Source organism: Loxodonta africana, chromosome 10 (assembly GCF_030014295.1).
Source record: "Loxodonta africana isolate mLoxAfr1 chromosome 10, mLoxAfr1.hap2, whole genome shotgun sequence".
Taxonomy (NCBI): domain Eukaryota; kingdom Metazoa; phylum Chordata; class Mammalia; order Proboscidea; family Elephantidae; genus Loxodonta; species Loxodonta africana.
The window spans coordinates 1,702,945-1,715,704 of record NC_087351.1 but is presented as its reverse complement, the minus strand read 5'-3'; positions in this window follow the sequence as shown (position 1 = coordinate 1,715,704).

Below are 12,760 nucleotides of genomic sequence, written 5' to 3'. Positions count from 1 at the left end.
GGGAAAACAGACTGCCTAGAGAAATCCTAGCAAAGCCCTGTGTTTCCCCACAGGAATGTATGTCAGTTTCAGTTCTTTGCCAGCAACGGAGCTCAGAGGCAACGTCAGATTGTGTGTATCTCAGTGAGAGAAAGAACACTGTGACTTCCCCCGTTCCTCTGACGAAAGCGGTTAGAGGGAGAAAAGCGTCCTTTGCTTTCGCTTTCCCGCAGTGAGCTCGGCAGATCTGCCCTTCGCGAAGGGCCATTTTCCCCCGGAGAACTGCCTCGCGGTAGCCCTGTTCTGGAAGTGGAACGAGTATGCAGTGTTAGCGTTCAGCTATTGTGAAGGCTCGCTTTGGCCCAGGGCAAACGAAGCGCCGGGGGAAATCTTAGCAGAGCCCGGCGCCTTTCCACGGTTCAAAGCGTGGAACAGCAGACTCTTTTGCAAAGAAGAGAGCGCACAGGCAACAGCAGCCCGCACGTTTCTCAGTGAAAGGGAGAACTCCCTGACTTCATCCAGTCCTCTGAGCAAAGCAGGCAGAGGGAGAGAAACTTTCTTTCCTTCCTCTTTCCTGCAACGAATTCCTCCTTTGCTCTTGCAAACGCAAGGCTTCTTCTGAAAAACTACGTCGCGGTGCAGGGATCCTTCCAGAGGAGCAACGGCATAGTTTTAGCTGGAAGGGCTTGGCAGAGCAGCCGGGGAGAAAAGGCCTCTTGCGATTCTCTTTTCTTTCTGCCTGAATGCGGTCAATTGGCACTTGCCAAAGCAAGGTTTCCCAGCACAAACTACAAAGCAGCAGCTCTCTCCTGGCAGAGGAAATCCCATGCAGTGTTGCCCTGGCGAGATAGTGTTGCTACAGCGAGGCCCAGGGAAAACAGACTGCCTAGAGAAATCCTAGCAAAGCCCTGTGTTTCCCCACAGGAATGTATGTCAGTTTCAGTTCTTTGCCAGCAACGGAGCTCACAGGCAACATCAGATTGTGTGTATCTCAGTGAGAGAAAGAACACTGTGACTTCCCCCGTTCCTCTGACGAAAGCGGTTAGAGGGAGAAAAGCGTCCTTTGCTTTCGCTTTCCCGCAGTGAGCTCGGCAGATCTGCCCTTCGCGAAGGGCCGTTTTCCCCCGGAGAACTGCCTCGCGGTAGCCCTGTTCTGGAAGTGGAACGAGTATGCAGTGTTAGCGTTCAGCTATTGTGAAGGCTCGCTTTGGCCCAGGGCAAACGAAGCGCCGGGGGAAATCTTAGCAGAGCCCGGCGCCTTTCCACGGTTCAAAGCGTGGAACAGCAGACTCTTTTGCAAAGAAGAGAGCGCACAGGCAACAGCAGCCCGCACGTTTCTCAGTGAAAGGGAGAACTCCCTGACTTCATCCAGTCCTCTGAGCAAAGCAGGCAGAGGGAGAGAAACTTTCTTTCCTTCCTCTTTCCTGCAACGAATTCCTCCTTTGCTCTTGCAAACGCAAGGCTTCTTCTGAAAAACTACGTCGCGGTGCAGGGATCCTTCCAGAGGAGCAACGGCATAGTTTTAGCTGGAAGGGCTTGGCAGAGCAGCCGGGGAGAAAAGGACTCTTGCGATTCTCTTTTCCTTCTGCCCGAATGCGGTCAATTGGCACTTGCCAAAGCAAGGTTTCCCAGCACAAACTACAAAGCAGCAGCTCTCTCCTGGCAGAGGAAATCCCATGCAGTGTTGCCCTGGCGAGATAGTGTTGCTACAGCGAGGCCCAGGGAAAACAGACTGCCTAGAGAAATCCTAGCAAAGCCCTGTGTTTCCCCACAGGAATGTATGTCAGTTTCAGTTCTTTGCCAGCAACGGAGCTCACAGGCAACATCAGATTGTGTGTATCTCAGTGAGAGAAAGAACACTGTGACTTCCCCCGTTCCTCTGACGAAAGCGGTTAGAGGGAGAAAAGCGTCCTTTGCTTTCGCTTTCCCGCAGTGAGCTCGTCAGATCTGCCCTTCGCGAAGGGCCGTTTTCCCCCGGAGAACTGCCTCGCGGTAGCCCTGTTCTGGAAGTGGAACGAGTATGCAGTGTTAGCGTTCAGCTATTGTGAAGGCTCGCTTTGGCCCAGGGCAAACGAAGCGCCGGGGGAAATCTTAGCAGAGCCCGGCGCCTTTCCACGGTTCAAAGCGTGGAACAGCAGACTCTTTTGCAAAGAAGAGAGCGCACAGGCAACAGCAGCCCGCACGTTTCTCAGTGAAAGGGAGAACTCCCTGACTTCATCCAGTCCTCTGAGCAAAGCAGGCAGAGGGAGAGAAACTTTCTTTCCTTCCTCTTTCCTGCAACGAATTCCTCCTTTGCTCTTGCAAACGCAAGGCTTCTTCTGAAAAACTACGTCGCGGTGCAGGGATCCTTCCAGAGGAGCAACGGCATAGTTTTAGCTGGAAGGGCTTGGCAGAGCAGCCGGGGAGAAAAGGCCTCTTGCGATTCTCTTTTCTTTCTGCCTGAATGCGGTCAATTGGCACTTGCCAAAGCAAGGTTTCCCAGCACAAACTACAAAGCAGCAGCTCTCTCCTGGCAGAGGAAATCCCATGCAGTGTTGCCCTGGCGAGATAGTGTTGCTACAGCGAGGCCCAGGGAAAACAGACTGCCTAGAGAAATCCTAGCAAAGCCCTGTGTTTCCCCACAGGAATGTATGTCAGTTTCAGTTCTTTGCCAGCAACGGAGCTCAGAGGCAACATCAGATTGTGTGTATCTCAGTGAGAGAAAGAACACTGTGACTTCCCCCGTTCCTCTGACGAAAGCGGTTAGAGGGAGAAAAGCGTCCTTTGCTTTCGCTTTCCCGCAGTGAGCTCGGCAGATCTGCCCTTCGCGAAGGGCCGTTTTCCCCCGCAGAACTGCCTCGCGGTAGCCCTGTTCTGGAAGTGGAACGAGTATGCAGTGTTAGCGTTCAGCTATTGTGAAGGCTCGCTTTGGCCCAGGGCAAACGAAGCGCCGGGGGAAATCTTAGCAGAGCCCGGCGCCTTTCCACGGTTCAAAGCGTGGAACAGCAGACTCTTTTGCAAAGAAGAGAGCGCACAGGCAACAGCAGCCCGCACGTTTCTCAGTGAAAGGGAGAACTCCCTGACTTCATCCAGTCCTCTGAGCAAAGCAGGCAGAGGGAGAGAAACTTTCTTTCCTTCCTCTTTCCTGCAACGAATTCCTCCTTTGCTCTTGCAAACGCAAGGCTTCTTCTGAAAAACTACGTCGCGGTGCAGGGATCCTTCCAGAGGAGCAACGGCATAGTTTTAGCTGGAAGGGCTTGGCAGAGCAGCCGGGGAGAAAAGGCCTCTTGCGATTCTCTTTTCTTTCTGCCTGAATGCGGTCAATTGGCACTTGCCAAAGCAAGGTTTCCCAGCACAAACTACAAAGCAGCAGCTCTCTCCTGGCAGAGGAAATCCCATGCAGTGTTGCCCTGGCGAGATAGTGTTGCTACAGCGAGGCCCAGGGAAAACACACTGCCTAGAGAAATCCTAGCAAAGCCCTGTGTTTCCCCACAGGAATGTATGTCAGTTTCAGTTCTTTGCCAGCAACGGAGCTCACAGGCAACATCAGATTGTGTGTATCTCAGTGAGAGAAAGAACACTGTGACTTCCCCCGTTCCTCTGACGAAAGCGGTTAGAGGGAGAAAAGCGTCCTTTGCATTCGCTTTCCCGCAGTGAGCTCGGCAGATCTGCCCTTCGCGAAGGGCCGTTTTCCCCCGGAGAACTGCCTCGCGGTAGCCCTGTTCTGGAAGTGGAACGAGTATGCAGTGTTAGCGTTCAGCTATTGTGAAGGCTCGCTTTGGCCCAGGGCAAACGAAGCGCCGGGGGAAATCTTAGCAGAGCCCGGCGCCTTTCCACGGTTCAAAGCGTGGAACAGCAGACTCTTTTGCAAAGAAGAGAGCGCACAGGCAACAGCAGCCCGCACGTTTCTCAGTGAAAGGGAGAACTCCCTGACTTCATCCAGTCCTCTGAGCAAAGCAGGCAGAGGGAGAGAAACTTTCTTTCCTTCCTCTTTCCTGCAACGAATTCCTCCTTTGCTCTTGCAAACGCAAGGCTTCTTCTGAAAAACTACGTCGCGGTGCAGGGATCCTTCCAGAGGAGCAACGGCATAGTTTTAGCTGGAAGGGCTTGGCAGAGCAGCCGGGGAGAAAAGGCCTCTTGCGATTCTCTTTTCTTTCTGCCTGAATGCGGTCAATTGGCACTTGCCAAAGCAAGGTTTCCCAGCACAAACTACAAAGCAGCAGCTCTCTCCTGGCAGAGGAAATCCCATGCAGTGTTGCCCTGGCGAGATAGTGTTGCTACAGCGAGGCCCAGGGAAAACAGACTGCCTAGAGAAATCCTAGCAAAGCCCTGTGTTTCCCCACAGGAATGTATGTCAGTTTCAGTTCTTTGCCAGCAACGGAGCTCAGAGGCAACATCAGATTGTGTGTATCTCAGTGAGAGAAAGAACACTGTGACTTCCCCCGTTCCTCTGACGAAAGCGGTTAGAGGGAGAAAAGCGTCCTTTGCTTTCGCTTTCCCGCAGTGAGCTCGGCAGATCTGCCCTTCGCGAAGGGCCGTTTTCCCCCGGAGAACTGCCTCGCGGTAGCCCTGTTCTGGAAGTGGAACGAGTATGCAGTGTTAGCGTTCAGCTATTGTGAAGGCTCGCTTCGGCCCAGGGCAAACGAAGCGCCGGGGGAAATCTTAGCAGAGCCCGGCGCCTTTCCACGGTTCAAAGCGTGGAACAGCAGACTCTTTTGCAAAGAAGAGAGCGCACAGGCAACAGCAGCCCGCACGTTTCTCAGTGAAAGGGAGAACTCCCTGACTTCATCCAGTCCTCTGAGCAAAGCAGGCAGAGGGAGAGAAACTTTCTTTCCTTCCTCTTTCCTGCAACGAATTCCTCCTTTGCTCTTGCAAACGCAAGGCTTCTTCTGAAAAACTACGTCGCGGTGCAGGGATCCTTCCAGAGGAGCAACGGCATAGTTTTAGCTGGAAGGGCTTGGCAGAGCAGCCGGGGAGAAAAGGCCTCTTGCGATTCTCTTTTCTTTCTGCCTGAATGCGGTCAATTGGCACTTGCCAAAGCAAGGTTTCCCAGCACAAACTACAAAGCAGCAGCTCTCTCCTGGCAGAGGAAATCCCATGCAGTGTTGCCCTGGCGAGATAGTGTTGCTACAGCGAGGCCCAGGGAAAACACACTGCCTAGAGAAATCCTAGCAAAGCCCTGTGTTTCCCCACAGGAATGTATGTCAGTTTCAGTTCTTTGCCAGCAACGGAGCTCACAGGCAACATCAGATTGTGTGTATCTCAGTGAGAGAAAGAACACTGTCACTTCCCCCGTTCCTCTGACGAAAGCGGTTAGAGGGAGAAAAGCGTCCTTTGCATTCGCTTTCCCGCAGTGAGCTCGGCAGATCTGCCCTTCGCGAAGGGCCGTTTTCTCCCGGAGAACTGCCTCGCGGTAGCCCTGTTCTGGAAGTGGAACGAGTATGCAGTGTTAGCGTTCAGCTATTGTGAAGGCTCGCTTTGGCCCAGGGCAAACGAAGCGCCGGGGGAAATCTTAGCAGAGCCCGGCGCCTTTCCACGGTTCAAAGCGTGGAACAGCAGACTCTTTTGCAAAGAAGAGAGCGCACAGGCAACAGCAGCCTGCACGTTTCTCAGTGAAAGGGAGAACTCCCTGACTTCATCCAGTCCTCTGAGCAAAGCAGGCAGAGGGAGAGAAACTTTCTTTCCTTCCTCTTTCCTGCAACGAATTCCTCCTTTGCTCTTGCAAACGCAAGGCTTCTTCTGAAAAACTACGTCGCGGTGCAGGGATCCTTCCAGAGGAGCAACGGCATAGTTTTAGCTGGAAGGGCTTGGCAGAGCAGCCGGGGAGAAAAGGCCTCTTGCGATTCTCTTTTCTTTCTGCCTGAATGCGGTCAATTGGCACTTGCCAAAGCAAGGTTTCCCAGCACAAACTACAAAGCAGCAGCTCTCTCCTGGCAGAGGAAATCCCATGCAGTGTTGCCCTGGCGAGATAGTGTTGCTACAGCGAGGCCCAGGGAAAACAGACTGCCTAGAGAAATCCTAGCAAAGCCCTGTGTTTCCCCACAGGAATGTATGTCAGTTTCAGTTCTTTGCCAGCAACGGAGCTCAGAGGCAACATCAGATTGTGTGTATCTCAGTGAGAGAAAGAACACTGTGACTTCCCCCGTTCCTCTGACGAAAGCGGTTAGAGGGAGAAAAGCGTCCTTTGCTTTCGCTTTCCCGCAGTGAGCTCGGCAGATCTGCCCTTCGCGAAGGGCCGTTTTCCCCCGGAGAACTGCCTCGCGGTAGCCCTGTTCTGGAAGTGGAACGAGTATGCAGTGTTAGCGTTCAGCTATTGTGAAGGCTCGCTTTGGCCCAGGGCAAACGAAGCGCCGGGGGAAATCTTAGCAGAGCCCGGCGCCTTTCCACGGTTCAAAGCGTGGAACAGCAGACTCTTTTGCAAAGAAGAGAGCGCACAGGCAACAGCAGCCCGCACGTTTCTCAGTGAAAGGGAGAACTCCCTGACTTCATCCAGTCCTCTGAGCAAAGCAGGCAGAGGGAGAGAAACTTTCTTTCCTTCCTCTTTCCTGCAACCAATTCCTCCTTTGCTCTTGCAAACGCAAGGCTTCTTCTGAAAAACTACGTCGCGGTGCAGGGATCCTTCCAGAGGAGCAACGGCATAGTTTTAGCTGGAAGGGCTTGGCAGAGCAGCCGGGGAGAAAAGGCCTCCTGCGATTCTCTTTTCTTTCTGCCTGAATGCGGTCAATTGGCACTTGCCAAAGCAAGGTTTCCCAGCACAAACTACAAAGCAGCAGCTCTCTCCTGGCAGAGGAAATCCCATGCAGTGTTGCCCTGGCGAGATAGTGTTGCTACAGCGAGGCCCAGGGAAAACAGACTGCCTAGAGAAATCCTAGCAAAGCCCTGTGTTTCCCCACAGGAATGTATGTCAGTTTCAGTTCTTTGCCAGCAACGGAGCTCAGAGGCAACATCAGATTGTGTGTATCTCAGTGAGAGAAAGAACACTGTGACTTCCCCCGTTCCTCTGACGAAAGCGGTTAGAGGGAGAAAAGCGTCCTTTGCTTTCGCTTTCCCGCAGTGAGCTCGGCAGATCTGCCCTTCGCGAAGGGCCGTTTTCCCCCGGAGAACTGCCTCGCGGTAGCCCTGTTCTGGAAGTGGAACGAGTATGCAGTGTTAGCGTTCAGCTATTGTGAAGGCTCGCTTTGGCCCAGGGCAAACGAAGCGCCGGGGGAAATCTTAGCAGAGCCCGGCGCCTTTCCACGGTTCAAAGCGTGGAACAGCAGACTCTTTTGCAAAGAAGAGAGCGCACAGGCAACAGCAGCCCGCACGTTTCTCAGTGAAAGGGAGAACTCCCTGACTTCATCCAGTCCTCTGAGCAAAGCAGGCAGAGGGAGAGAAACTTTCTTTCCTTCCTCTTTCCTGCAACGAATTCCTCCTTTGCTCTTGCAAACGCAAGGCTTCTTCTGAAAAACTACGTCGCGGTGCAGGGATCCTTCCAGAGGAGCAACGGCATAGTTTTAGCTGGAAGGGCTTGGCAGAGCAGCCGGGGAGAAAAGGCCTCTTGCGATTCTCTTTTCTTTCTGCCTGAATGCGGTCAATTGGCACTTGCCAAAGCAAGGTTTCCCAGCACAAACTACAAAGCAGCAGCTCTCTCCTGGCAGAGGAAATCCCATGCAGTGTTGCCCTGGCGAGATAGTGTTGCTACAGCGAGGCCCAGGGAAAACACACTGCCTAGAGAAATCCTAGCAAAGCCCTGTGTTTCCCCACAGGAATGTATGTCAGTTTCAGTTCTTTGCCAGCAACGGAGCTCAGAGGCAACATCAGATTGTGTGTATCTCAGTGAGAGAAAGAACACTGTGACTTCCCCCGTTCCTCTGACGAAAGCGGTTAGAGGGAGAAAAGCGTCCTTTGCTTTCGCTTTCCCGCAGTGAGCTCGGCAGATCTGCCCTTCGCGAAGGGCCGTTTTCCCCCGGAGAACTGCCTCGCGGTAGCCCTGTTCTGGAAGTGGAACGAGTATGCAGTGTTAGCGTTCAGCTATTGTGAAGGCTCGCTTTGGCCCAGGGCAAACGAAGCGCCGGGGGAAATCTTAGCAGAGCCCGGCGCCTTTCCACGGTTCAAAGCGTGGAACAGCAGACTCTTTTGCAAAGAAGAGAGCGCACAGGCAACAGCAGCCCGCACGTTTCTCAGTGAAAGGGAAAACTCCCTGACTTCATCCAGTCCTCTGAGCAAAGCAGGCAGAGGGAGAGAAACTTTCTTTCCTTCCTCTTTCCTGCAACGAATTCCTCCTTTGCTCTTGCAAACGCAAGGCTTCTTCTGAAAAACTACGTCGCGGTGCAGGGATCCTTCCAGAGGAGCAACGGCATAGTTTTAGCTGGAAGGGCTTGGCAGAGCAGCCAGGGAGAAAAGGCCTCTTGCGATTCTCTTTTCTTTCTGCCTGAATGCGGTCAATTGGCACTTGCCAAAGCAAGGTTTCCCAGCACAAACTACAAAGCAGCAGCTCTCTCCTGGCAGAGGAAATCCCATGCAGTGTTGCCCTGGCGAGATAGTGTGGCTACAGCGAGGCCCAGGGAAAACAGACTGCCTAGAGAAATCCTAGCAAAGCCCTGTGTTTCCCCACAGGAATGTATGTCAGTTTCAGTTCTTTGCCAGCAACGGAGCTCAGAGGCAACGTCAGATTGTGTGTATCTCAGTGAGAGAAAGAACACTGTGACTTCCCCCGTTCCTCTGACGAAAGCGGTTAGAGGGAGAGAAGCGTCCTTTGCTTTCGCTTTCCCGCAGTGAGCTCGTCAGATCTGCCCTTCCCGAAGGGCCGTTTTACCCCGGAGAACTGCCTCGCGGTAGCCCTGTTCTGGAAGTGGAACGAGTATGCAGTGTTAGCGTTCAGCTATTGTGAAGGCTCGCTTTGGCCCAGGGCAAACGAAGCGCCGGGGGAAATCTTAGCAGAGCCCGGCGCCTTTCCACGGTTCAAAGCGTGGAACAGGAGACTCTTTTGCAAAGAAGAGAGCGCACAGGCAACAGCAGCCCGCACGTTTCTCAGTGAAAGGGAGAACTCCCTGACTTCATCCAGTCCTCTGAGCAAAGCAGGCAGAGGGAGAGAAACTTTCTTTCCTTCCTCTTTCCTGCAACGAATTCCTCCTTTGCTCTTGCAAACGCAAGGCTTCTTCTGAAAAACTACGTCGCGGTGCAGGGATCCTTCCAGAGGAGCAACGGCATAGTTTTAGCTGGAAGGGCTTGGCAGAGCAGCCGGGGAGAAAAGGCCTCCTGCGATTCTCTTTTCTTTCTGCCTGAATGCGGTCAATTGGCACTTGCCAAAGCAAGGTTTCCCAGCACAAACTACAAAGCAGCAGCTCTCTCCTGGCAGAGGAAATCCCATGCAGTGTTGCCCTGGCGAGATAGTGTTGCTACAGCGAGGCCCAGGGAAAACAGACTGCCTAGAGAAATCCTAGCAAAGCCCTGTGTTTCCCCACAGGAATGTATGTCAGTTTCAGTTCTTTGCCAGCAACGGAGCTCAGAGGCAACATCAGATTGTGTGTATCTCAGTGAGAGAAAGAACACTGTGACTTCCCCCGTTCCTCTGACGAAAGCGGTTAGAGGGAGAAAAGCGTCCTTTGCTTTCGCTTTCCCGCAGTGAGCTCGGCAGATCTGCCCTTCGCGAAGGGCCGTTTTCCCCCGGAGAACTGCCTCGCGGTAGCCCTGTTCTGGAAGTGGAACGAGTATGCAGTGTTAGCGTTCAGCTATTGTGAAGGCTCGCTTTGGCCCAGGGCAAACGAAGCGCCGGGGGAAATCTTAGCAGAGCCCGGCGCCTTTCCACGGTTCAAAGCGTGGAACAGCAGACTCTTTTGCAAAGAAGAGAGCGCACAGGCAACAGCAGCCTGCACGTTTCTCAGTGAAAGGGAGAACTCCCTGACTTCATCCAGTCCTCTGAGCAAAGCAGGCAGAGGGAGAGAAACTTTCTTTCCTTCCTCTTTCCTGCAACGAATTCCTCCTTTGCTCTTGCAAACGCAAGGCTTCTTCTGAAAAACTACGTCGCGGTGCAGGGATCCTTCCAGAGGAGCAACGGCATAGTTTTAGCTGGAAGGGCTTGGCAGAGCAGCCGGGGAGAAAAGGCCTCTTGCGATTCTCTTTTCTTTCTGCCTGAATGCGGTCAATTGGCACTTGCCAAAGCAAGGTTTCCCAGCACAAACTACAAAGCAGCAGCTCTCTCCTGGCAGAGGAAATCCCATGCAGTGTTGCCCTGGCGAGATAGTGTTGCTACAGCGAGGCCCAGGGAAAACAGACTGCCTAGAGAAATCCTAGCAAAGCCCTGTGTTTCCCCACAGGAATGTATGTCAGTTTCAGTTCTTTGCCAGCAACGGAGCTCAGAGGCAACATCAGATTGTGTGTATCTCAGTGAGAGAAAGAACACTGTGACTTCCCCCGTTCCTCTGACGAAAGCGGTTAGAGGGAGAAAAGCGTCCTTTGCTTTCGCTTTCCCGCAGTGAGCTCGGCAGATCTGCCCTTCGCGAAGGGCCGTTTTCCCCCGCAGAACTGCCTCGCGGTAGCCCTGTTCTGGAAGTGGAACGAGTATGCAGTGTTAGCGTTCAGCTATTGTGAAGGCTCGCTTTGGCCCAGGGCAAACGAAGCGCCGGGGGAAATCTTAGCAGAGCCCGGCGCCTTTCCACGGTTCAAAGCGTGGAACAGCAGACTCTTTTGCAAAGAAGAGAGCGCACAGGCAACAGCAGCCCGCACGTTTCTCAGTGAAAGGGAGAACTCCCTGACTTCATCCAGTCCTCTGAGCAAAGCAGGCAGAGGGAGAGAAACTTTCTTTCCTTCCTCTTTCCTGCAACGAATTCCTCCTTTGCTCTTGCAAACGCAAGGCTTCTTCTGAAAAACTACGTCGCGGTGCAGGGATCCTTCCAGAGGAGCAACGGCATAGTTTTAGCTGGAAGGGCTTGGCAGAGCAGCCGGGGAGAAAAGGCCTCTTGCGATTCTCTTTTCTTTCTGCCTGAATGCGGTCAATTGGCACTTGCCAAAGCAAGGTTTCCCAGCACAAACTACAAAGCAGCAGCTCTCTCCTGGCAGAGGAAATCCCATGCAGTGTTGCCCTGGCGAGATAGTGTTGCTACAGCGAGGCCCAGGGAAAACAGACTGCCTAGAGAAATCCTAGCAAAGCCCTGTGTTTCCCCACAGGAATGTATGTCAGTTTCAGTTCTTTGCCAGCAACGGAGCTCAGAGGCAACATCAGATTGTGTGTATCTCAGTGAGAGAAAGAACACTGTCACTTCCCCCGTTCCTCTGACGAAAGCGGTTAGAGGGAGAAAAGCGTCCTTTGCATTCGCTTTCCCGCAGTGAGCTCGGCAGATCTGCCCTTCGCGAAGGGCCGTTTTCTCCCGGAGAACTGCCTCGCGGTAGCCCTGTTCTGGAAGTGGAACGAGTATGCAGTGTTAGCGTTCAGCTATTGTGAAGGCTCGCTTTGGCCCAGGGCAAACGAAGCACCGGGGGAAATCTTAGCAGAGCCCGGCGCCTTTCCACGGTTCAAAGCGTGGAACAGCAGACTCTTTTGCAAAGAAGAGAGCGCACAGGCAACAGCAGCCTGCACGTTTCTCAGTGAAAGGGAGAACTCCCTGACTTCATCCAGTCCTCTGAGCAAAGCAGGCAGAGGGAGAGAAACTTTCTTTCCTTCCTCTTTCCTGCAACGAATTCCTCCTTTGCTCTTGCAAACGCAAGGCTTCTTCTGAAAAACTACGTCGCGGTGCAGGGATCCTTCCAGAGGAGCAACGGCATAGTTTTAGCTGGAAGGGCTTGGCAGAGCAGCCGGGGAGAAAAGGCCTCTTGCGATTCTCTTTTCTTTCTGCCTGAATGCGGTCAATTGGCACTTGCCAAAGCAAGGTTTCCCAGCACAAACTACAAAGCAGCAGCTCTCTCCTGGCAGAGGAAATCCCATGCAGTGTTGCCCTGGCGAGATAGTGTTGCTACAGCGAGGCCCAGGGAAAACAGACTGCCTAGAGAAATCCTAGCAAAGCCCTGTGTTTCCCCACAGGAATGTATGTCAGTTTCAGTTCTTTGCCAGCAACGGAGCTCACAGGCAACATCAGATTGTGTGTATCTCAGTGAGAGAAAGAACACTGTGACTTCCCCCGTTCCTCTGACGAAAGCGGTTAGAGGGAGAAAAGCGTCCTTTGCTTTCGCTTTCCCGCAGTGAGCTCGGCAGATCTGCCCTTCGCGAAGGGCCGTTTTCCCCCGGAGAACTGCCTCGCGGTAGCCCTGTTCTGGAAGTGGAACGAGTATGCAGTGTTAGCGTTCAGCTATTGTGAAGGCTCGCTTTGGCCCAGGGCAAACGAAGCGCCGGGGGAAATCTTAGCAGAGCCCGGCGCCTTTCCACGGTTCAAAGCGTGGAACAGCAGACTCTTTTGCAAAGAAGAGAGCGCACAGGCAACAGCAGCCCGCACGTTTCTCAGTGAAAGGGAGAACTCCCTGACTTCATCCAGTCCTCTGAGCAAAGCAGGCAGAGGGAGAGAAACTTTCTTTCCTTCCTCTTTCCTGCAACCAATTCCTCCTTTGCTCTTGCAAACGCAAGGCTTCTTCTGAAAAACTACGTCGCGGTGCAGGGATCCTTCCAGAGGAGCAACGGCATAGTTTTAGCTGGAAGGGCTTGGCAGAGCAGCCGGGGAGAAAAGGCCTCCTGCGATTCTCTTTTCTTTCTGCCTGAATGCGGTCAATTGGCACTTGCCAAAGCAAGGTTTCCCAGCACAAACTACAAAGCAGCAGCTCTCTCCTGGCAGAGGAAATCCCATGCAGTGTTGCCCTGGCGAGATAGTGTTGCTACAGCGAGGCCCAGGGAAAACAG